General features: G+C 33.1%; 2 non-coding genes and 1 pseudogene across 2 annotated transcripts; 2 read left to right on the forward strand and 1 right to left on the reverse strand.

Annotated features, from left to right (window-relative positions):
* LOC130222303 (zinc finger protein 208-like) overlaps window positions 1-27,826 on the forward strand; it is a 758,572-nt pseudogene that overhangs the window by 624,943 nt on the left and 105,803 nt on the right.
* On the forward strand, window positions 6,739-6,820 carry trnas-gcu (transfer RNA serine (anticodon GCU)). Its single transcript has one exon. It is a non-coding gene; the product is annotated as a tRNA-Ser (tRNA).
* Window positions 8,825-8,965, reverse strand: LOC130224257 (U4 spliceosomal RNA). The gene has a single exon (XR_008837323.1). It is a non-coding gene; the product is annotated as a U4 spliceosomal RNA (small nuclear RNA).

Raw genomic sequence — 27,826 nt, forward strand, 5'->3', positions numbered from 1 at the left:
CATATTCATTTTTAAATTGGAGTGTACTCAGTTATGTTATATATATTCTAATCAAAATATCTACAAACTACAAAAAATATATATTTACATTTACTGGATTCCAAACTGGCCTGAATTACCAATTCCAGTTTCCATTGCATTTTTAAATGCAGTGTAACTGTTTTTTACTGGAATTCGCAGAACTAATGCGCAGGTGTTGGCTGTTGGGAATACAGCCAGTTCGTCTTCTTCATGCAGAAAGGTCAGCTGTGGCCTGTTTGTAAATCCCATTGCTGGTATCCTTTCCAATCCTGTTGCAAATATTAAGATATCTGGAAGCAAAATTGGAGCAGCATCTCCACCTGTTGAGAAAATGTGGGAAATTAATTCCGTGAAGTACTTTTGAAACAGTTTTTCAAGTCCAGTACATAGTGCTTGGCCATAGCACTAAAGAACAGTGAAAAGATATGAATGGCAAGGATAATATTGTTGTACCTCACCTTGTAAAATGAGAATCCAGAATTTAAGTTAGATGTTTAATCAAACACCACACGCTCACTGGATTCTTAAACTAAAGAGCACATAAAATGTGTAGATGATTTTTCCTGCTTTTGACTCCCTGACATCAGCACATTATGAGAACACATTATAAAATATCCTTATATTATGTTATATAAACAGTGCAGTCCAAAGACGTAGAAGAACTATAGAATATAAGAAATCAATCAAGAACGTAGAAGAAATCAATGTTTGTCATCTAAGTTGCATAAATCTGATTTTAGAGGGGTTTTAGCAATCAGACAGGTTGTTGTATTATGATTACAGCTAAACCCCACTAAACATCAGGTTTATGCAAATTAGATGGGCCACTCAACATAGAAAAGAAAATATTAAAATCTGTTCAAACAGAAAAAAGGACATCCCTGTAGGGCCGCTTGATTATGGGTAAATCATAATCACGATTATTTTGGTCATAATTGTAATCACGATTATTCAAAATGATTATCAGTTGAAGTCAAAATTATTTGCCCTACTGTGATTTTTTTTTATAAATATATTTCCTAAAAGATGTTGAACAGAATTTTTCACAGTGTTTCCTATAATATTTTTTCTTCTGGAGAAAGTCTTATTTGTTTTATTTTGGCTAGAATAAAAGCAGGTTTAAATATTTTGAAAACAATTAAGGTCAATATTATTAGCCTCCTTATATATATATATATATATATATATATATATATATATATATATATATATATATATATATATATATATATATATATATATTTATATATATATATATACAGACACATATACATACATATACAATGACTTGCGTAATTACACCAATTAAGCCTTTGAATCGCACATTAATCTAAAGACTAGTATCTTGAAAAATATCTAGTCAAATATTATTTATTTTCATCATAGTAAAGATAAATGAAATCAGTTTTTAAAAATGAGTTATTACAACTATTATGTTTAGAAATGGGTTGAAAAAAATCTTTCCATTACACAGAAATTGGGGGAAAAGAGTCGCTAATAATAATATATATACAGTTGAAGTCAGAATTATTAGCCCCCCTGAATTATTAGCACCCCTATAGATTTTTTTTCAACACATTTCTAAACATAATAGTTTTAATACCTAATTTCTAATAACTGATTTCTTTTATCTTTGCCAAGATGACAATAAATAATATTTGACTAGATATTTTTCAAGACACTTTAAAACTTAACTAGGTTAATTAGATTAACTAGGGAGGTTAGGGAAATTAGGCAAGTAATTGTATAACGATGGTTTGTTCTGTAGACCAGTGTTTTCCAACCCTGTTCCTGGAGGCACACCAACAGTACATATTTTGGATGTCTCCGTTATCTGACCCATTAGAGGGGCTAATAATTTTGTCCTTAAATTGTTTCTAGCCGAAATAAAACAAATAAGACTTTCTCCAGAAGAAAAAAATATTATTAAAATTTCCTGAATCTGTTAAACATAATTTGGCAAATATTTAAAAAGAAGAAAAAAAAAAACAAAGGGGGGTGGGGGGCTAATAATTCTGACTTCAACTGTATATATATATATATATATGCATATATATATATATATATATATATATATATATATATATATATGTATATATGTATATATACATATATATATATATATATATATATATATATATATATATATATATGCAGTTATTTTCCTCCCTGTAAATAAGAAAAGGGAAATAAATACAATAGACTAAAAATATGAAACAAACTGTGATTTCAGCATCTTTACTGTAAGAAAAAACTTTAATTACAGCTACAGCAGTACTTCAGTCAAGAGCAGTGAGTGATTTTCTCCTTTTGTTGTTTGATTAAGGATAAAAACAGTCAGCAGCAGGAATATTGTGCGCTGCCACTTTAAGAGCAGTGCGGTTCTGATTGATGGTATCACTTTCACATGTCTTTTCATTCTCAGCTCGTTTTTTTATTACACAATTGAGGGTTTATATGAATAATCACTAAACACCACGTTTTGACACAAATGTGCATGTATTTGACCATTAAAGCACTCACATTAAGATGACTTTAGATGAGTGTGCTCTGCTCATCTCTGAAGCTGAGCACACACACACAACAGCATGCGCTCTTTCGCGCTTTTAAAAACATGAATGATTTGAACGTACATCCATGAGTGATGCACATCCCGTGCTGCAAACGTTACATTACAGTACATGCTTTTAGCCATTTTCACATGGAACTGAGCTTTGCAGAGCAACAAATGTGTACAACTAGAAAGGGGGTGATATATGATGCAATAATCATTTCATCTCGATTATTGTTTGTTCATAATCGTTAGAAGCCAGAATCGAAATTGAATTTTTGATTAATTGCACAGCCTGTGAGTGTAAAGGGGGAATGCAAAAATCACACAAGGACTTTTTGTAGTTTAAAACTCACCCTCGACCTCCAGCAGCCAGTCCCTCCAGAATGCCAACGACCTGGATTCCTGTCTCTGTTTGTGGGAGCCTCTTGGCGATGTGAAATCAGGCTCAAACAGGTCTGCTAAGTCCCCTGCAGTCAGTTTTTTTGGTGTTTTTCAGGAGTATGTCCTCAAAGACACCTTGGTAGGCTCTCGTTTCATTTAGAAGGCCAATGGCATTTAGACCTTCTTTGAACCTAAAGTAAAAGTTGGAGTGTTAAATGTTGCAAAGGATTGACTGGATGCAGAACCATTTACTTGATCTTTTTGCAAAATTGACCCTCCTTGACAAGATTAAAAATATGACATGAACTAACCTGAACTAAGACTGAACAATACATGTATAACCTTTTTGGTAACACTTACAGTACAAAGTTGTATTAGTCAATACATTAGTTAACATACATTAAAAATGAACATTTGTTAAGCAATACTTAATCTTTATTAATGTGAACTAAACATATATTAACCACTTTGTTTTTGTGTACTTACTGTTGGAGTGCTGCATGAATTCAGCCTTCAGTATAAAACTCTACAACCGCTTCCACAACTTCATCTCTGTGCCATGGATTTTACATAACACAGAGCTCCCATCATCGATAGCTCTTCTGTTGCCTCAGTGACTGCCTCCCTGGCCTCCTCAACTGTTGCAGCACTTGCAAGCTAGTAAATAAAGAAAGAACATGAATATAAAGTGCATTACTGTGGATAACATATATAGTCTACACTGTAAAAAATGTCTGTGATTTTAACAGTAAAAGTCTGTACAATCTACAGTGAAAAGCTGTTAAATGACTAACAGCTCATTTCAGTACAACATACAGAAATTAACTGTAACAGATCTAACCTTTGTTTTTGAGAAACTAATCAGAGTGTCTGAAATCTCACCACACACCCTCATTCACTAGTCCCTAAATTAGTCAATTAGTTTAGTCCACTAGACAGAGTGAATGACCACAAATGAGTGAACACCTGCAGCTAACAAGCACAATCACTGATGGACACAACCAGAAATAAAACTACAGACACAGCCTCACACCAAACCAACTGAATTAAAACAGATTAAATAACTCCATTAAATAACAGCATTAGCAGCTTCACTGATTACAGTTTGACTTCAATTCTCTCATACCTGCAAGAATATTTGATAATTAACAGAGGTTTATATTTTTATTGAAAATATTTTAATTGACCTCACCATCATGGAGATTAGAGGCTGCTTTACTTGAGCTCTTGAACCTTTTCTCTGGCTGTTATAACTGCGTTTCTGTAACTCATCAGTTTTAGCAAGAAAAATGATGAAAACATTTGTGTACTTAATGCAAAGTTGGTTTCATAAGTCACAAACAAATTTCAAACTAATTTCATTAATTTATGCGATGTTATTTGGGACAGTAATACAGCTTCCAGAAGGGCCAACAAATAATTACAAAGGAATTAATATTTAGAATTTTATGCAGAAGACATTGAAAACTCATTTAAGACACACAGACATCAAGAATCAGGAAATGAACCTCAACCATGGTTGCTTAAAAAAAGTTGCATAATTCAGTCATTCAGCAATGCATGCTGGGTATCAGCATAATACAAAACTCGCAGCATGCATTGCAGCATGAATAAATTATGCAGCTTTATGCTCTCAACATTTCTTTCTTTGCCTTTATTTTGTTTTGTTTTGGGGTGTAATATTTCAGTAGAGTGTCTTGTATTGTTCTGGGTTGTTTTTTTTATTTGATTTTTATTTTTTGTTTGTCACCATTATTGAGATTCAAAGTCTAATTGTTGATGTCTGTGTGATTGCAAGCTCTTATTTGGTTTAAAGATTCTCATTATGAGTGGTGTTTTATACCTGTTAAACTGTCATTGATTGCAGAAGCTCCAGTAGTCTCTTACACATATTATTCAGTTCTCACACTTAATATAATAATCAACAAACAAAAGATGGTAAGGGTGGCTTTGATATGATAGTTAATCTCATCTCAATTAATTTCAGATGTTGTTTACGCTTTTAATGTTATACAAAGTGTGATTAACTCAATTAATTACAGCAGCTAAAATAAAAACTACTTTAAAACAAGCAGTTGAAGATCCTGAAAGCTACGGTCATATTGGGCTTTGTATGTGCGAAATTATGTCGTACAGCGCTGCGAAAAGAGGTGGGGTTAAACAAGATGATTAGACATTAAAAACAGCGCACGATTGCTTCATGTTTTAAATTTCTGTCTAGACAGGTCATGTTTTGATCCTCGATTGGTCTCACGCAGTCAAGTGATGCGATTTTGCAGGTCAGAGCTCACCAAGCTTGAACTTTGCACCGCAGTAACCTGCAAAACTCAACGACTGACCCTGCATTTTCGGTCGGACACATTCACGTGCGTATGAATGGAATACTATGAGAGGAAAAGCCAAGTGTGACCGCATCTTAAAGCAGACTCTGTCCTCCATCATGGTGACTTCAAATGAACGACAGAAATTTCAGTAAGAGCTTTTGTTCATGTGTCAGAAACATAGTCAAATGTCAGTAATAAGTGAAGCTCCTGATGTTTGTGGAGTTGTTTAATGATCTCTGCTGAGATCTTGACAAATAAAAGTTTTATTGTGTAATTATTTTTATTATTTATTATTTTTATTTAGAGTTTTATTCTCAGTTGATTTCATCTTTGATTTTGGCTGTAATTTGTGTTTGTTTGGTCTTGTTTTTCTTTCCTTCAGTGATTCTGCTTGTTAACACTTGTTCATCAATAATTATTAATCCTCCTTTAATTAGACACTTATTTATCTCATTAACTTCATCACTGTCTGAGTGTTCAACCCTCTGTAGTGAGGACACTAGTGTGGATTTTGCTCTGCGATTTGAGGGGTTAAATGTGTTCGATGAAAAATACAGACTGTGGAATGTATTTTTAACAGAAAAATTCTGTAGATTGAATTTACAAATGTAAAATGTTAAAAACAGTAGATTACAGGCAACCACAGCTGCCAGTATTTTTTTGTAAAATCAGGAAAAACAACAGCAAAATACTGTAAAACATTTTTTGTATCACCATTATGGAGGATAGTAGCATCTGTGTGCAAGTCCAAGATGAACTAATTGAATCTGATGTTATGCTGCATCTTCTTTTGTTTAAAGGTAATTATGTAGTTACTAATGCAGTGAAAGTCTGTTTGTTAATTACAGTCACACATGAACACAATAATGCATTAAATGACTTTATTTAAAAAGTTTTTGTAGTGAACTGATGTACGATGGTTCTCAATATCAATATGCTCAGATATATTACTTAGACATTTAAAATGTTGATTTTAATGCCAGTAAATGCCAATTAAAACGTAGTTGCTTTCTGTGAATATAAATAATTAACTTAAAGGTTTGTAAATGATCATTGCATCAGTTAATGAATACAATTTACTCTTGTTAAAAATACAACATTTTTCTGTAAAAACAATTTTACAGAAAAATTATGTATTTTTTACAAAAAAGTTCTGGCAACCATAGCTGCCAGTATTTTTCCGGAAATTTACTGAATTTTTTTTACAGTGTAACTTACTTGCACCCTCTTTGTGCTTCGAAGCATGTTATGCCAAAATTGAGTGTCATCTTCACGAAAATAGTTGCAAAAACATACACGTACACATATGTGCCACAGTCCAGCCTCCATCAGTAAATGCCCTCTTAGCGTTTTGAAGGATGTTGCTGCAAAATTTAATGTCATCTGTATCAAAAGTAGCTGCAAATACGTACATATATGCCAAAGTCCAGACCCCATCAGGAAAGTGGCTACATGCATGACGAGGTGGCCGAGTGGTTAAGGCGATGGACTGCTAATCCATTGTGCTTTGCATGCATGGGTTCGAATCCCATCCTCGTCGTTCATTTAGGGGAGCCCGGTGCTTCCGGGTAAGTTATCTTACTCGCACCATCTTCGTGCTTTGAAGCATGTTATGGCAAAATGGAATGTCATCTTACCGAATATTTTTGCAAAATACTTGCAAAAACATACGTATACACATATGTGCCACAGTCCAGCCTCCATCAGGAAAGCGAGAACATATGTGACAAGGTGAAAAAAAAAAAAGAAACAAGTCGACCAATCTCAGAGCTATGCATACGCGTTACATTTTTTGAGAGGTCGCCGACGGCCACAGTGAGGTGCTATGCAACCACGTGTAGGCTGCGCCGTAGCATACGCGTGAGCTTGACGCCGAGGTATAAATCAGCCTTAACTCTGGGGCACTGATCAGAGCTACTAATAAAGCTCCTTATGACAACCTTTATCTTCATCTTTTCTGTAAGAACATCCATTCGAGTCCCAAAAGTTAATCCTTTCTCTAGCACAACGCTGTGCTTACACGTGACGAGGTGGCCGAGTGCTTAGGTTAGTATGTTGTACTCTGCAAGTTCTGGTTTAAATCCCATCCTCATAGTTTCACTGTTTGAGAGAGGCAACTGCTTCTGTCTAAGGTTTCTTACTTGCACCTCTCAGCGTCTTAAAGGATGTTTATGGCAAAATTGTATGTAATACTTAGCGAAAATAGCTGCAAAAACATACGTATATGCCATAGTCCAGTCTCCATTAGGAGAGCACCTATATGCATGGCGAGGTGGCTGAGTGGTCAAGGCGATGGACTGCTAATCCGTTTTGCTTTGCATGTGTGAGTTGAATTCCAGCCTGGTCATTCGTTTAAGAGAGCCTGGTGTTTACGTGGAAGGTAACTTACTTGCACCCTCTTCGTGCTTTGAAGCATGTTATGGCAAAATTGAGTGTCATCTTAACGAAAATAGTTGCAAAAACATACACGTACACATATGTGCCACCGTCCAGCCTCCATCAGTAAAGTGGCAGCGTATGTGACGAGGTGGCCGAGTGGTTAAGGCGATGGACTGCTAATTCAATTTGCTCTGCACGCGTGGGTTTGAATCCCATCCTCGTTGTTCAAATGCTATGGCATTTGAGAGATCCCGGTGATTCAGTGGAAGGTGTATTACTCATGCCCTCTTAGCGTTTTGAAGGATGTTGCTGCAAAATTTAAGGTCATCTGTATCGAAAGTAGCTGCAAATACATACATATATGCCAAAGTCCAGCGCCCATCAGGAAAGTGGCCACATGCATGATGAGGTGGCCGAGTGGTTTAGGTGATGGACTGCTAATCCATTGTGCTTTGCATACATGGGTTCGAATCCCATCCTCGTCGTTCATTTAAGGGAGCCCGGTGCTTCCGGGTAAGTTATCTTACTCGCACCATCTTCGTGCTTTGAAGCATGTTATGGCAAAATTGAATGTCATCTTACCGAATATTTTTGCAAAATAGTTGCAAGAACATACATATACACATATGTGCCACAGTCCAGCCTCCATCAGGAAAGCGAGAACATATGTGACAAGGTGGCTGAGTGGTTAGGGTGATGGACTGCTAATCGATTGTGCTGATGAGGTGGCCGAGTAGTTAAGGTGATGCACTTCTAATCCATTTTGCACTGCATGTGTGGGTTTGAATCCCATCCTCGTCGCTCATTTGCTCTTGTGTTTGAAAGAGCCCGGTGCTTCCGTGGAAGGTGTTTTACTCGCAGCCTCCTAGCGTTTTGAAGGATGTTATGGTAAAAGTTAAACCAGCCTCCGGCAGGGATGGACGGCAAATCCACTGTGCTCCGCCTGTGTGGGTTCAAATCCCATTCTCGTCGTTTAATTGCTTTTGCATTTTAGAGAGCCTGGTGCTTCCATGGAAGGTTTCTTACACGCACTCTGCTTGCATTCTGAAGAATGTTATGGTACAGGTTAATCCAGCCTGCTGCATGTTTAGGCGACGAAAGGAACGAAAGTTGCAACATGTTAATGAAACAGAAGCACAGCTATCCTTTTCAACAGAACATTAAGCCTACTAAAAGGCTGACAAAAATTGTCAGAGCTGACTGTATTTCAAGTCATCCCAGCGAGGTATTGGGTAAAGTTTTCAACCAGCAATGATTACGCCTCGGATAGACCTCATAGGCTACGATATTGCCTCTGCGAAAGAATAGCTGGAACAGCTATGAACTCTTCTGTGTACCAATCTGAACATGCAACGACAAGGTGGCATCAAACTTTAAACTGCCAGCAATCAGCCCTCTGGCACCAATGAGTGCATGCTGTGTCAGCAGAACAGGGTATTGATTTGTCCAAAAATAATTACTTATACATTGTTTCATTTTTACTTAAAGAAAAGTATACACTACTTATGTGAATCTGGGAGAAGAGAATTGTGGGTAATCTGGTAAAGGGGGCGGAGTCACAACGCTGAACGGCAGAGAAAAGGGATGAGATTGGGATGTATTTATTGGGCTGTACAAGGATTGGGGTAAGGTAATGAAGAATGCAAGGGCAGTGAAACCATATTTTGACAGAAATCCAAGGTCAGCTATGCTGCCGTTTTTAGACTCAGGCATTCTGTCTAGTTTCTCTCCAACAAAACCAGAAGAAACATGTTGCAGTTAATGTTGAACAATAAAGCCTGGTTTATACTTCTGTGTCAAGTGATCAGCGTGATCCACGGCGCAAGCCTTGCGCGTAGCCGTGCACTTATACTTCTGCGCACTGTTTCTGTTGCTCTGCAATACACTTCCGAAACGCTAGCTGGCAGTAGTTGTTTATGTTTCTTTGTGTTGAGTTTCTTCGCTGTTTCTTTGTTTTTTTCTGAACGCTTCCTTAATGTGCATGTGGCTCAAATTCGCTCATTTTTGAGGCAGGAACCAGTGGACCTGCAACAACTTTAATTAAAAGGTAAACACAAAACAACAGTCTCCATGCGGAGCTCCTTCATGGGACTCCACACTTTTTTTTTTTTCATGGGACTCCACACTTCACGCTCATGAGGCTCTCACCTCCGCCCACACTCGTCAGCGCTACCAAGTCGACCAATCTCAGAGGTATGCGTACGCGTTACATTTTTTGAGAGGTGCGCGTCAATGTCGGCCACAGCGAGGTGCCATGCAACTACGTGTAGGCTGCGCCGTAGCATACGCGTGAGCTTGACGCCGAGGTATAAATCAGCCTTAACTCTGGGGCACTGATCAGAGCTACTGATAAAGCTCCTTATGACAACCTTTATCTTCATCTTTTCTGTAAGAACATCCATTCGAGTCCCAAAAGTTAATCCTTTCTCTAGCACAACGCTGTGCTTACACGTGACGAGGTGGCCGAGTGCTTAGGTTAGTATGTTGTACTCTGCAAGTTCTGGTTTAAATCCCATCCTCACAGTTTCACTGTTTTGAGAGAGGCAACTGCTTCTGTCTAAGGTTTCTTACTTGCACCTCTCAGCGTCTTAAAGGATGTTTATGGCAAAATTGTATGTAATACTTAGCGAAAATAGCTGCAAAAACATACGTATATGCCATAGTCCAGCCTCCATTAGGAGAGCACCTATATGCGCGGTGAGGTGGCTGAGTGGTTAAGGCGATGGACTGCTAATCTGTTGTGCTTTGCATGTGTGAGTTGAATTCCAGCCTGGTCATTCGTTTAAGAGAGCCCTGTGTTTACGTGGAAGGTAACTTACTTGCACCTTCTTCGTGCTTTGAAGCATGTTATGGCAAAATTGAGTGTCATCTTAACGAAAATAGTTGCAAAAACATACACGTACACATATGTGCCGTCTAGAGTGCCCTCTAAACTCTGGTTGCCTTTCGCAGAAACCTACGCTCTCTCTCACCCAATAGACTATCCACCATTGTTTCAAACTCTTTTCCTCCATCTTGCAAACTCTCTGCACTTGATACGAACAGCGCCACTGATACACTCTGCTCCACCCTAGCATCATGTCTAGACAGACTATGTCCTCTTACATCCAGGCCAGCCCGTGCCAGTCCTCCTGCACCCTGGCTCTCTGATGTTCTCCGTGAGCATCGCTCAAAACTTCGGGCTGCTGAGAGAATTTTGGGAAAAACTAAAAATCCTGAAAAGCAGACATACTTCCGTCAGAAAGTCAACAGTGCCACCAATCCTCGCTTACTTTTTAAAACATTTTCCTCCCTCCTCTATCCTCCTCCTCCACCCGCATCCTCCACACTCACTACTGATGACTTTGCTACATTCTGTTGCACCAAAACTGCAAAAATCAGTGCTCAATTTGCTGCACCTACATCAAACACACAAGATACACCACCAACACCACACACACTCACCTCTTTTTTCCAGCTCTCTGAGTCTGAGGTGTCCAATCTCGTGGTATCGAGCCATGCAACCACCTGTCCGCTTGATCCCATTCCCTCTCATCTCTTGCAAGCCATTTCTCCTGCAGTCATACCAACACTGACTCCCATAATTAACACATCTCTTGACTCTGGTCTATTTCCTACTTCATTTAAGCAGGCTAGGGTAACCCCACTGCTAAAGAAACCCAACCTGGATCAAACGCTACTTGAAAACTACCGACCGGTATCCCTGCTTCCATTCATGGCCAAGATTTTGGAGAAAGTAGTGTTCAATCAAGTCCTGGACTTTCTTACTCAAAACAACCTCATGGACAACAAGCAATCTGGCTTTAAGAAAGGCCACTCAACTGAGACTGCCCTGCCCTCGGATCTCAGACTGGCTAAAGCAGACTCTAAATCATCTGTCCTCATCTTGCTGGATTTATCAGCTGCTTTTGACACTGTAAACCACCAGATCCTGCTATCTACGCTTGAGTCACTGGGCGTCGCAGGCACTGTTATTCAATGGTTCAGTTCTTACCTCTCGGACATGTCATTCAGGGTGTCTTGGAGGGGAGAGGTGTCCAACCTACAGGATCTAAACACTGGGGTACCTCAGGGCTCTGTTCTTGGGCCACTTCTCTTCTCTATCTACACGGCATCTTTAGGAACAGTCATCCAGAAACATAGATTTTCCTACCACTGTTATGCTGATGATACCCAGCTATACCTCTCTTTTCACCCTGATGATCCCTCGGTTCCAGCTCGCATTTCAGCCTGCCTGTCAGACATTTCACACTGGATGAAAGATCATCATCTTCAGCTTAACCTCACGAAAACGGAAATGCTTTAAGTTTCTGCCAACCCGATTCTACACCATAACTTTTCAATCCAGATGGATGGGGCAACCATTACTGCATCCAAAATGGTAAAAAGCCTTGGAGTAACGATTGATGACCAACTAAACTTCTCTGACCACATTTCTATAACTGCTCGATCTTGCAGATTCGCACTTTATAACATCAGAAAGGTCCGACCCTTCCTATCTGAACATACAGCTCAACTCATTGTTCAAGCTCTTGTTCTCTCCAAACTGGACTATTGCAACTCTCTACTAGCCGGGCTTCCAGCTAATTCTATCAAACCTCTTCAGCTGCTTCAGAACGCAGCAGCACGAGTGGTCTTTGATGAACCCAAAAGAGCACATGTCACTCCGCTACTCACCCGTTTGCATTGGCTGTGAGGTTGCTGCTCGCAAATCAAATTCAAAGCTCTGATGTTTGCTTACAAAGCGACCTCTGGCTTTGCTCCTTTGTATCTGCTCTCACTTCTGCAGATTTATGTGCCCTCCAGAAACTTGCGTTCTGTGAATGAACATCGCCTCGTTGTTCCATCCCTAAAAGGGAAGAAATCACTTTCCCGAACTCTCACATTCAATCTGCCCAGTTGGTCGAATGAACTCCCTAACTACATCAGAACAGCAGAGTCACTTGCTGTCTTCAAGAAACGACTAAAAACTCAACTGTTTAGTCTCCACTTTCCTTCCTAATCTGCAACTGCCTCTCTGGCTATACCACTAACTGTGCCCTCTCTCTTTCTCTCTCTCTCTCTCTCTCAAAAAAAAATAAATAAAAATAAAATAAAATAAATTTACTAATGCTTAGCTTCTTAGACTTTACACACCTGATACTTGTCTATAGCACTTGTTTACTGCTGCTCTTATAGTTGTGTAAATTGCTTCCTTTTCCTCATTTGTAAGTCGCTTTGGATAAAAGCGTCTGCTAAATGACTAAATGTAAAATGTTATGTTAGTATACAAAATAAACCTGATTTAACGCCCACAAACTGGGATTGAAGCGTCTTCTTTTATAATTGTTCTGACACATAGCTGTGCTGATGAAGTAAAGCTAAGCTAAATTGCTGTAATTCATTACACACATGCAATGTTTAAAAAACATTTTAAACTTGTAAAACTCACTCTTGATCACATTTGATGATCATTGATGATCCTAGCGAACTGAACAGACCTTTTATTCCCGGTTGCTTGCTTGTCTTGTTGATATGATTATACACGTGACTACCAGGACATGTTAATACGCACAGCTGTCAATCAAGTCAGTGGTCGGGGGGACCGCACTCCTATGTCAAGTTGCAGTCGATCTGAAAACTGCACCAATTGGTCCACCATTTTTATAATGTTAAATTTGAAGAAAAAAAAAAAAGGACTGGGTGTGTTTATATCACCTCAATATGATGGTCTATACACTATATCTACACACATGTCTGTGCAAACAGCTTGAAAAGTAGATTTTTCACCATAGGTGCCCTTTAAATCAGTGTGTTATCACCATGCTATTACTTTAATCAACCTAAACTAACAACCCTTTGTTATCTCAACAACTTTAGTGAAGCTAGTTGACTTGACAAAAAAATATGTTGTGATAACAAATAAAGGATATAATTTTATACAGAGTAGACAAAATCAGATAAAAAAAACTAGACAAAATCAGGCAAAACTAAACTAGGCAAAACTATACAAAATTGGACAAAATAAAACTACACAAAACTAGACAAAATCAGACAAAAAAGCTAGATAAAATCAGACAAAACAAAAGTAGACAAAATCAGAAAAAACAAAAGTAGACAAAAAAGACAAAAAAAGCTAGACAAACATAGACAAAATATGACAAAAGTAGACCAAATCGGACAAAACAAAGAGGACAAAATCAGACAAAACAAAAGTAGACAAAATCAGACAAAACATAATTAGACCAAAAAGACAAATCAGACAAAACAAAACTAGAAAAAAGTAGATAAAATCTGACAAAACAAAAGTAGACAAAATCAGACAAACAAAACTAGACAAAACAAAACTAGACAAAAGTAGACAAAATCAGACAAAACTAGACAAAAGTAGACAAAATCAGACAAAACAAAATTAGACAAAACTAGACAAAATCGGAAAAAACTACACAAAACTAAACAAATCTAGACAAAACTAAACAAACCAAGACAAAACTAAACAAAACTAGACAAGGGTAGATAAAATCAGACAAAACAAAACTAGATAAAAATAGACAAAATCAGACAAAACAAAACTAGACAAAATCAGACAAAACACAAGTAGACAAAATCTGACAAATCTAGACAAAATTAAACAAACAAAACTAGACAAAACAAAACTAGACAAAAGTAGACAAAATCGGACAAAACTAGAAAAAACTAAACAAATTTAGACAAAACTAAACAAAAGGAGACAAAACTAGACAAAAATAGACAAAACTAAACAAAATGAGAAAAACTAAACAAAAATAGACAAAATCAGACAAAAAACTAGACAAAATCAGACAAAACAAAAGTAGATAAAAGTAGAAAAAATCAGACAAAACAAAAAACTAGACAAAAGTAGACAAAATCTGAAAAAAGTAGACAAAATTAGACAAAAGAGTAGACTAAATCAAACAAAAGTTGACAAAAACAGACACACCAAAACTAGACAAAAGTAGACAAAACAAAAATAGACAAAAATAGACAAAATCAGACAAAACGAAATTAGACAAATCCTAACAAAACTAGACAAAAGTAGACAAAATCGGATAAAACTAGACAAAACTAAACAAATCTAGACAAAACTAAACAAACCTAGACAAACAAAACTAGACAAAAGTAGACAAAATCAGACAAAACAAAACTACACAAAATCTGACACAACAAAACTAGACAAAAATAGACAAAATCTGACAAAAAAGTAGACATCAGACAAAACGCATCTAGACAAAATCAGACAAAACAAAAGTAGACAAAATCTGACAAAACAAAACTAGACAAAAGTAGACAAAATCAGACAAACAAAACTAGACAAAAAAAACTAGACAAAAGTAGACAAAATCAGACAAAACTAGACAAAAGAAGACAAAATCAGACAAAAAGAAATTAGACAAAACTAGACAAAATCGGAAAAAACTAAACAAATCTAGACAAAACTAAACAAAAGTAGACAAAACTAAACAAATCTAGACAAAACTAAACAAACCGGGACAAAACAAAACTAGACAAAACTAAACAAAATTGACAAAATCAGACAAAACGAAACAAAATGAGACAAAACTAAACAAAACTAGATAAAATCAGACAAAACAAAAGTAGACAAAATCTGACAAAACAAAACTAGACAAAAGTAGACAAAATCAGACAAACAAAATTAGACAAAAGTAGACAAAATCAGACAAAACTAGACAAAAGTAGATAAAATCAGACAAAACGAAATTATACAAAACTAAACAAAACTACACAAAAGTAGACAAAATCAGACAAAACTAAACAAACCTAGACAAAACAAAACTAAACAAAAATAGACAAAATCAGACAAAACTAAACAAAACGAGACAAAACCAGACAAATTTAGACAAAACTAAACAAACCTAGACAAAACAAAACTAAACAAAATGAGACAAAACTAAACAAAAATAGACAAAATCAGACAAAACTAAACAAAATGAGACAAAACTAAACAAAACTAGACAAAAGTAGACAAAAACTAAACAAACCTAGACAAAACAAAACTAAACAAAATGAGACAAAACTAAACAAAAATAGACAAAATCAGACAAAACTAAACAAAATCAGACAAAACTAAACAAAACTAGACAAAAGTAGACAAAATCAGACAAAATAAAACTAGACAAAAGTAGACAAAATCAGACAAACAAAACTAGACAAAACAAAAATAGACAAAAGTAGACAAAATCAGACAGAACTAGACAAAAGTAGACAAAATCAGACAAAAAGAAATTAGACAAAACTAGACAAAAGTAGACAAAACTAAACAAATCTAGACAAAACTAAACAAAACTAGACAAAAGTAGACAAAATCAGACAAAACGAAATTAGACAAAACTAGACAAAAGTAGACAAAACCAGACAAAACTAGACGAAAGTAGACAAAACAAAACTAAACAAAAATAGACAAAATCAGACAAAACTAAACAAAACTAGGCAAAACTAATCAAAACTAGACAAAACAAAACTAGACAAAAGTAGACAAAATCAGACAAAACTAGACAAAATCAGACAAAACGAAATTAGACAAAACTAAACAAAACTACACAAAAGCAGACAAAATCAGACAAAACTAAACAAACCTAGACAAAACAAAACTAAAAAAAATAGACAAAATCAGACAAAACTAAACAAAACTACACAAAAGTAGACAAAATCAGACACAACTAAACAAACCTAGACAAAACAAAACTAAACAAAAATAGACAAAATCAGACAAAACAAGACAAAACTAAACAAAACTAGACAAAAGTAGACAAAATCAGACAAAACAAAAGTAGACAAAATCAGCCAAAACAAAAGTAGACAAAATCTGACAAAACAAAACTAGACAAAAGTAGACAAAATAAGACAAACAAAACTGGACAAAAAAACTAGACAAAATCAGACAAAAGTAGACAAAATCAGACAAAAAGAAATTAGACAAAACTATACAAAATAGGACAAAACTAAACAAATCTAGACAAAACTAAACAAAACTAGACAAAAGTAGACAAAATTGGACAAAACTAGACAAAACGGGACAAAACAAAACTAGACAAAACTAAACAAAATTGACAAAATCAGACAAAACGAAACAAAATGAGACAAAACTAAACAAAACTAGATAAAATCAGACAAAACAAAAGTAGACAAAATCTGACAAAACAAAACTAGACAAAAGTAGACAAAATCAGACAAACAAAACTAGACAAAAGTAGACAAAATCAGACAAAACTAGACAAAAGTAGATAAAATCAGACAAAACGAAATTATACAAAACTAAACAAAACTACACAAAAGTAGACAAAATCAGACAAAACTAAACAAACCTAGACAAAACAAAACTAAACAAAAATAGACAAAATCAGACAAAACTAAACAAAATGAGACAAAACTAGACAAATTTAGACAAAACTAAACAAACCTAGTGTGGCGAGTATACTGATTCAATGTCGCCATGGTCCCAAATTCACCCCAGCTGCCTTCTCGTCACAGTGGATCAACCACAGCTGGGAGTCATTAAGGGACACCGATATAAGCAGCGTCGGAACAACTAAGGGTGAGCTTCATTCTACCAATGACTCCCGAGCTAACCTCTGTGTCTCTCTCTCTCCCAGCGGACTCAAGCAGCTAACTTGCTGAACCACCGACCAACCCATCACGGCCCCACTCTCTATCCCCGGAGCACCTGCACGCTTCCTGGCCAGAAGAGCACCTTTACACCCCTATCCACTTCACATTATACCTGTAAATAAATCACCCTCCGGGGAAAAGTCTGTACTACAACCCTCTGTGTGAGTGTTTTCCCTCTAACTCGCCACACTAGACAAAACAAAACTAAACAAAATGAGACAAAACTAAACAAAAATAGACAAAATCAGACAAAACTAAACAAAATGAGACAAAACTAAACAAAACTAGACAAAAGTAGACAAAATCAGACAAAATAAAACTAGACAAAAGTAGACAAAATCAGACAAACAAAACTAGACAAAACAAAAATAGACAAAAGTAGACAAAATCAGACAGAACTAGACAAAAGTAGACAAAATCAGACAAAAAGAAATTAGACAAAACTAGACAAAAGTAGACAAAACTAAACAAATCTAGACAAAACTAAACAAAACTAGACAAAAGTAGACAAAATCAGACAAAACGAAATTAGACAAAACTAGACAAAAGTAGACAAAACCAGACAAAACTAGACGAAAGTAGACAAAACAAAACTAAACAAAAATAGACAAAATCAGACAAAACTAAACAAAACTAGGCAAAACTAATCAAAACTAGACAAAACAAAACTAGACAAAAGTAGACAAAATCAGACAAAACTAGACAAAATCAGACAAAACGAAATTAGACAAAACTAAACAAAACTACACAACAGCAGACAAAATCAGACAAAACTAAACAAACCTAGACAAAACAAAACTAAAAAAAATAGACAAAATCAGACAAAACTAAACAAAACTACACAAAAGTAGACAAAATCAGACAAAACTAAACAAACCTAGACAAAACAAAACTAAACAAAAATAGACAAAATCAGACAAAACAAGACAAAACTAAACAAAACTAGACAAAATTAGACAAAATCAGACAAAACAAAAGTAGACAAAAGTAGACAAAATCAGCCAAAACAAAAGTAGACAAAATCTGACAAAACAAAACTAGACAAAAGTAGACAAAATAAGACAAACAAAACTGGACAAAAAAACTAGACAAAATCAGACAAAAGTAGACAAAATCAGACAAAAAGAAATTAGACAAAACTAAACAAAATAGGACAAAACTAAACAAATCTAGACAAAACTAAACAAAACTAGACAAAAGTAGACAAAATTGGACAAAACTAGACAAAACTAAACAAATCTAGACAAAACTAAACAAAACTAGACAAAACTAAACAAAATAGTCAAAATCAGACAAAACACAAGTAGACAAAATCTGACAAATCTAGACAAAATTAGACAAACAAAACTAGACAAAACAAAACTAGACAAAAGTAGACAAAATCGGACAAAACTAAACAAATTTAGACAAAACTAAACAAAACTAGACAAAACAAAACAAGACCAAACTAAACAAAAGGAGACAAAACTAAACAAAAATAGACAAAATTAGACAAAATCAGACAAAAAACTAGACAAAAAAATCAGACAAAAGTAGACAAAATCAGACAAAACAAAAGTAGATAAATGTAGACAAAAAGAAACTAGACAAAACTAAACAAAACTAGACAAAATTGGACAAAACTAAACAAATCTAGACAAAATTAAACAAACTAGACAAAATCGGACAAAACTAGACAACACTAAACAAATCTAGACAAAACTAAACAAAAATAGACAAAATCAGACAAAACTAAACAAAATGAGAAAAAACTAAACAAAACTAGACAAAAGTAGACAAAACCAGACAAACAAAACTAGACAGAAGTAGACAAAATCAGACAAACAAAACTAGACAAAACAAAAATAGACAAAAGTAGACAAAATCAGACAAAACGAAATTAGACAAAACTAGACAAAAGTAGACAAAACCAGACAAAACTAGACAAAAGTAGACAAAACAAAACTAAACAAAAATAGACAAAATCAGACAAAACTAAACAAAACTACACAAAAGTAGACAAAATCAGACAAAACAAAAGTAGACAAAATCAGCCAAAACAAAACTAAACAAACCTAGACAAAACAAAACTAGACAAAACTAGACAAAATCGGACAAAACTAAACAAAACGAGACAAAACTAAACAAAAATAGACAAGGATTGATAAAATCAGACAAAACAAAACTAGACAAAAGTAGACAAAATCTGACAAAACAAAACTAGACAAAAGTAGACAAAATCAAACAAAACAAAAGTACACAAAATCTGACAAAACTAGACAAAAATAGACAAAATCTGACAAAACAAAAGTAGACAAAATCTGACAAAACAAAACTAGACAAAAGTAGACAAAATCAGACAAACAAAACTAGACAAAAAACTAGACAAATGTAGACAAAATCAGACAAAACTAGACAAAAGTAGACAAAATCAGACAAAAAGAAATTAGACAAAACTAGACAAAATCGGACAAAACTAAACAAAACTAGACAAAACTAAACAAAACTAGAAAAAAGTAGACAAAATCGGACAAAACTAGACAACACTAAACAAATCTAGACAAAACTAAACAAAAGTAGACAAAATCAGACAAAACTAAACTAGACAAAAGAAGACAAAATCAGCAAAAAAACACAAGTAGACAAAATCTGACAAATCTAGACAAAATTAGACAAACAAAACTAGACAAAACAAACCTAGACAAAACAAAACAAGACAAAACTAAACAAAAGGAGACAAAACTAAACAAAAATAGACAAAACTAAACAAAATGAGACAAAACTAAACAAAATTAGACAAAATCAGACAAAACAAAAGTAGATAAAAGTAGACAAAAAGAAACTAGACAAAACTAAACAAAACTAGACAAAATCGGACAAAACTAAAAAAAATCTAGACAAAACTAAACAAAACTAGACAAAATCGGGCAAAACTAGACAACACTAAACAAATCTAGACAAAACTAAACAAAAATAGACCAAATCAGACAAAACTAAGCAAAATGAGACAAAACTAAACAAAAATAGACAAAATCAGAAAAAACTAATAAAATTAGACAAAACTAAACAAAATTAGACAAAATCAGACAAAAAACTAGACAAAATCAGACAAAAGTAGACAAAATCAGACAAAACATAAGTAGATAAAAGTAGACAAAATCAGACAAAACAAAAAACTAGACAAAAGACAAAAAGAAATTAGACAAAACTAGACAAAATCGGACAAAACTAAACAAATCTAGACGAAACTAAACAAAACTACACAAAATCGGACAAAACTAGACAACACTAAACAAATCTAGACAAAACTAAACAAAAGTAGACAAAATCAGACAAAACAAAACTAGACAGAAGTAGACAAAATCAGACAAACAAAACTAGACAAAACAAAAATAGACAAAAGTAGACCAAATCAGACAGAACTAGACAAAAGTAGACAAAATCAGACAAAAAGAATTTAGACAAAACTAGACAAAATCGGACAAAACTAAACAAATCTAGACAAAACTAAACAAAACTAGACAAAAGTAGACAAAATCAGACAAAACGAAATTAGACAAAACTAGACAAAACCAGACAAAACTAGACAAAAGTAGACAAAACAAAACTAAACAAAAATAGACAAAATCAGACAAAACTAAACAAAACTACACAAAAGTAGACAAAATCAGAAAAAACTAAACAAAACAAGACAAAACTAAACAAAAGTAGACAAAAGTAGACAAAATCAGACAAAACAAAAGTAGACAAAAGTAGACAAAATCAGCCAAAACAAAAGTAGACAAAATCTGACAAAATAAAACTAGACAAAATCTGACAAAACAAAAGTAGACAAAATCAGACAAACAAAACTAGACAAAAAAAACTAGACAAAATCAGACAAAAGTAGACAAAATCAGACAAAAAGAAATTAGACAAAACTAAACAAAATTAGACAAAGTAGGACAAAACTAAACAAATATAGACAAAACTAAACAAAACTAGACAAAATTGGACAAAACTAGACAAAACTAAACAAATCTAGACAAAACTAAACAAACCGAGACAAAACAAAACTAAACAAAAATAGACAAAATCAGACAAAACTAAACAAAATGAGACAAAACTAAACAAAACTAGACAAAATCAGACAAAACAAAAGTAGACAAAATCTGACAAAACAAAACTAGACAAAAGTAGACAAAATCAGACAAACAAAACTAGACAAAACAAAACTAGACAAAAGTAGACAAAATCAGACAAAACTAGACAAAAGTAGACAAAATCAGACAAAACGAAATTAGACAAAACTACACAAAAGTAGACAAAATAAGACAAAACTAAACTAGACAAAAGTAGACAAAATCAGACAAAACACAAGTAGACAAAATCTGACAAATCTAGACAAAATTAGACAAACAAAACTAGACAAAACAAAAGTAGACATAATCGGACAAAACTAGACAAAACTAAACAAATTTAGACAAAACTAAACAAACCTAGACAAAACAAAACAAGACAAAACTAAACAAAAGGAGACAAAACTAAACAAAAATAGACAAAACTAAACAAAATGAGACAAAACTAAACAAAATTAGACAAAAAACTAGACAAAAAATCAGACAAAAGTAGACAAAATCAGACAAAACAAAAGTAGATAAAAGTAGACAAAAACAGACAAAATAAAACTAGACAAAAGTAGACAAAACAAAACTAAACAAAAATAGACAAAATCAGACAAAACTAAACAAAACTACACAAAAGTAGACAAAATCAGACAAAACTAAACAAAACAAGACAAAACTAAACAAAAGTAGACAAAATCAGACAAAACAAAAGTAGACAAAAGTAGACAAAATCAGCCAAAACAAAAGTAGACAAAATCTGACAAAACAAAACTAGACAAAAGTAGACAAAATCGGACAAAACAAAACTAGACAAAATCTGACAAAACAAAAGTAGACAAAATCAGACAAACAAAACTAGACAAAAAAAACTAGACAAAATCAGACAAAAGTAGACAAAATCAGACAAAAAGAAATTAGACAAAACTAAACAAAACTAGACAAAATAGGACAAAACTAAACAAATCTAGACAAAACTAAACAAAACTAGACAAAATTGGACAAAACTAGACAAAACTAAACAAATCTAGACAAAACTAAACAAACCGAGACAAAACAAAACTAAACAAAAATAGACAAAATCAGACAAAACTAAACAAAATGAGACAAAACTAAACAAAACTAGAGAAAATCAGACAAAACAAAAGTAGACGAAATCTGACAAAACAAAACTAGACAAAAATAGACAAAATCAGACAAACAAAACTAGACAAAACAAAACTAGACAAAAGTAGACAAAATCAGACAAAACTAGACAAAAGTAGACAAAATCAGACAAAACGAAATTAGACAAAACTACACAAAAGTAGACAAAATCAGACAAAACTAAACTAGACAAAAGTAGACAAAATCAGACAAAACACAAGTAGACAAAATCTGACAAATCTAGACAAAATTAGACAAACAAAACTAGACAAAACAAAACTAGACAAAAGTAGACATAATCGGACAAAACTAGACAAAACTAAACAAATTTAGACAAAACTAAACATACCTAGACAAAACAAAACAAGACAAAACTAAACAAAAGGAGACAAAACTAAACAAAAATAGACAAAACTAAACAAAATGAGACAAAACTAAACAAAATTAGACAAAAAACTAGACAAAAAAATCAGACAAAAGTAGACAAAATCAGACAAAACAAAAGTAGATAAAAGTAGACAAAAACAGACAAAATAAAACTAGACAAAAGTACACAAAACAAAACTAGACAAAAATAGACAAAATCTGACAAAACTAAATTAGACAAAACTAAACAAAACTAGACAAAAGTAGACAAAACTAAACAAATCTAGACAAAACTAAACATATCGAGACAAAACTAAACTAGACAAAACTAAACAAAAATAGACAAAATCAGACAAAACTAAACAAAATGAGACAAAACTAAACAAAACCAGACAAAATCAGACAAAACAAAAGTAGACAAAATCTGACAAAACAAAACTAGACAAAAGTAGACAAAATCAGACAAACAAAACTAGACAAAACAAAATTAGACAAAAGTAGACAAAATCAGACAAAACTAAACTAGACAAAAGTAGACAAAATCAGACAAAACACAAGTAGACAAAATCTGACAAATCTAGACAAAATTAGACAAACAAAACTAGACAAAACAAAACTAAACAAAACTAGAAAAATCGGACAAAACTAGACAAAACTAAACAAATTTAGACAAAACTAAATAAACCTAGACAAAACAAAACAAGACAAAACTAAACAAAAGGAGACAAAACTAAACAAAATGAGACAAAACTAAACAAAATTAGACAAAATCAGACAAAAAACTAGACAAAATCAGACTAAAGTAGACAAAATCACACAAAACAAAAGTAGATAAAAGTAGACAAAATCAGACAAAACAAAAAACTAGACAAAAGTAGACAAAGTCAGAAAAAAGTGGACAAAATCAGACAAAAAGTAGACAAAATCACAAAAGTTGACAAAAACAGACAAAACAAAACTAGACAAAAGTAGACAAAACAAAACTAGACAAAAATAGACAAAATCAGACAAAACGAACCTAGACAAAACTAAACAAAACTAGACAAAAGTAGACAAAATCAGACAAAACAAAAGTAGACAAAATCAGCCAAAACAAAAGTAGACAAAATCTGACAAAACAAAACTAGCCAAAAGTAGACAAAATCAGCCAAAACAAAACTAGACAAAAGTAGACAAAATCTGACAAAACAAAACTAGACAAAAGTAGACAAAATCAGACAAACAAAACTAAAAGTAGACAAAATCTGATAAAACTAGACAAAACTAAACAAATCTAGACAAAACTAAACAAACCTAGACAAAACAAAACTATACAAAACTAGACAAAATCAGACAAAACTAAACAAAACCAGACAAAACTAAACAAAAATAGACAAGGGTAGATAAAATCAGACAAAACAATACTAGACAAAACTAGACAAAAGTAGACAAAGTCAGACAAAACAAAAGTACACAAAATCTGACAAAACAAATCTAGACAAAAATAGACAAAATCTGACAAAACGCATCTAGACAAAATCAGACAAAACAAAACTAGACAAAATCTGACAAAACAAAACTAGACAAAAGTAGACAAAATCAGACAAACAAAACTAGACAAAAAAACTAGACAAAAGTAGACAAAATCAGACAAAAAGAAATTAGACAAAACTAAACAAAACTAGACAAAATCGGACAAAACTAAACAAATCTAGACAAAACTAAACAAAACTAGACAAAATCGGACAAAACTAGACAACACTAAACAAATCTAGACAAAACTAAACAAAAATAGACAAAATCAGACAAAACTAAACAAAATGAGACAAAACTAAACAAAACTAAACAAACCGAGACAAAACAAAACTAAACAAAAATAGACAAAATCAGACAAAACTAAACAAAATGAGACAAAACTAAACAAAACTAGACAAAATCAGACAAACAAAGTAGACAAAATCTGACAAAACAAAACTAGACAAAAGTAGACAAAATCAGACAAACAAAACTAGACAAAACAAAACTAGACAAAAGTAGACAAAATCAGACAAAACTAGACAAAAGTAGACAAATCAGACAAAACGAAATTAGACAAAAACTACACAAAAGTAGACAAAATCAGACAAAACTAAACTAGACAAAAGTAGACAAATCAGACAAAACACAAGTAGACAAAATCTGACAAATCTAGACAAAATTAGACAAACAAAACTAGACAAACAAACTAGACAAAAGTAGACATAATCGGACAAAACTAGACAAAACTAAACAAATTTAGACAAACTAAACAAACCTAGACAAAACAAAACAAGACAAAACTAAACAAAAAGAGACAAAACTAAACAAAAATAGACAAAACTAAACAAAATGAGACAAAACTAAACAAAATTAGACAAAAAACTAGACAAAAAATCAGACAAAAGTAGACAAAATCAGACAAAACAAAAGTAGATAAAAGTAGACAAAAACAGACAAAACAAAACTAGACAAAAGTAGACAAAACAAAACTAAACAAAAATAGACAAAATCAGACAAAACTAAACAAAACTACAAAAAAGTAGACAAAATCAGACAAAACTAAACAAAACAAGACAAAACTAAACAAAAGTAGACAAAATCAGACAAAGCAAAAGTAGACAAAAGTAGACAAAATCAGCCAAAACAAAAGTAGACAAAATCTGACAAAACAAAACTAGACAAAAGTAGACAAAATCAGACAAAACAAAACTAGACAAAATCTGACAAAACAAAAGTAGACAAAATCAGACAAACAAAACTAGACAAAAAAAACTAGACAAAATCAGACAAAAGTAGACAAAATCAGACAAAAAGAAATTAGACAAAACTAAACAAAACTAGACAAAATAGGACAAAACTAAACAAATCTAGACAAAACTAAACAAAACTAGACAAAATTGGACAAAACTAGACAAAACTAAACAAATCTAGACAAAACTAAACAAACCGAGACAAAACAAAACTAAACAAAAATAGACAAAATCAGACAAAACTAAACAAAATGAGACAAAACTAAACAAAACTAGAGAAAATCAGACAAAACAAAAGTAGACAAAATCTGACAAACAAAACTAGACAAAAGTAGACAAAATCAGACAAACAAAACTAGACAAAACAAAACTAGACAAAAGTAGACAAAATCAGACAAAACTAGACAAAAGTAGACAAAATCAGACAAAACGAAATTAGACAAAACTACACAAAAGTAGACAAAATCAGACAAAACTAAACTAGACAAAAGTAGACAAAATCAGACAAAACACAAGTAGACAAAATCTGACAAATCTAGACAAAATTAGACAACAAAACTAGACAAAACAAAACTAGACAAAAGTAGACATAATCGGACAAAACTAGACAAAACTAAACAAATTTAGACAAAACTAAACAAACCTAGACAAAACAAAACAAGACAAAACTAAACAAAAGGAGACAAAACTAAACAAAAATAGACAAAACTAAACAAAATGAGACAAAACTAAACAAAATTAGACAAAAAACTAGACAAAAAATCAGACAAAAGTAGACAAAATCAGACAAAACAAAAGTAGATAAAAGTAGACAAAAACAGACAAAATAAAACTAGACAAAAGTACACAAAACAAAACTAGACAAAAATAGACAAAATCTGACAAAACTAAATTAGACAAAACTAAACAAAACTAGACAAAAGTAGACAAAACTAAACAAATCTAGACAAAACTAAACATACCGAGACAAAACTAAACTAGACAAAACTAAACAAAAATAGACAAAATCAGACAAAACTAAACAAAATGAGACAAAACTAAACAAAACCAGACAAAATCAGACAAAACAAAAGTAGACAAAATCTGACAAAACAAAACTAGACAAAAGTAGACAAAATCAGACAAACAAAACTAGACAAAACAAAATTAGACAAAAGTAGACAAAATCAGACAAAACTAAACTAGACAAAAGTAGACAAAATCAGACAAAACACAAGTAGACAAAATCTGACAAATCTAGACAAAATTAGACAAACAAAACTAGACAAAACAAAACTAGAAAAATCGGACAAAACTAGACAAAACTAAACAAATTTAGACAAAACTAAATAAACCTAGACAAAACAAAACAAGACAAAACTAAACTAGACAAAAGTAGACAAAATCAGACAAAACACAAGTAGACAAAATCTGACAAATCTAGACAAAATTAGACAAACAAAACTAGACAAAACAAAACTAAACAAAACTAGAAAAATCGGACAAAACTAGACAAAACTAAACAAATTTAGACAAAACTAAATAAACCTAGACAAAACAAAACAAGACAAAACTAAACAAAAGGAGACAAAACTAAACAAAATGAGACAAAACTAAACAAAATTAGACAAAATCAGACAAAAAACTAGACAAAATCAGACTAAAGTAGACAAAATCACACAAAACAAAAGTAGATAAAAGTAGACAAAATCAGACAAAACAAAAAACTAGACAAAAGTAGACAAAGTCAGAAAAAAGTGGACAAAATCAGACAAAAAGTAGACAAAATCACAAAAGTTGACAAAAACAGACAAAACAAAACTAGACAAAAGTAGACAAAACAAAACTAGACAAAATAGACAAAATCAGACAAAACGAACCTAGACAAAACTAAACGAAACTAGACAAAAGTAGACAAAATCAGACAAAACAAAAGTAGACAAAATCAGCCAAAACAAAAGTAGACAAAATCTGACAAAACAAAACTAGCCAAAAGTAGACAAAATCAGCCAAAACAAAACTAGACAAAAGTAGACAAAATCTGACAAAACAAAACTAGACAAAAGTAGACAAAATCAGACAAACAAAACTAAAAGTAGACAAAATCTGATAAAACTAGACAAAACTAAACAAATCTAGACAAAACTAAACAAACCTAGACAAAACAAAACTATACAAAATCAGACAAAACTAAACAAACGAGACAAAACTAAACAAAAA

This window comes from Danio aesculapii, chromosome 4 (assembly GCF_903798145.1).
Source record: "Danio aesculapii chromosome 4, fDanAes4.1, whole genome shotgun sequence".
Classification (NCBI taxonomy): domain Eukaryota; kingdom Metazoa; phylum Chordata; class Actinopteri; order Cypriniformes; family Danionidae; genus Danio; species Danio aesculapii.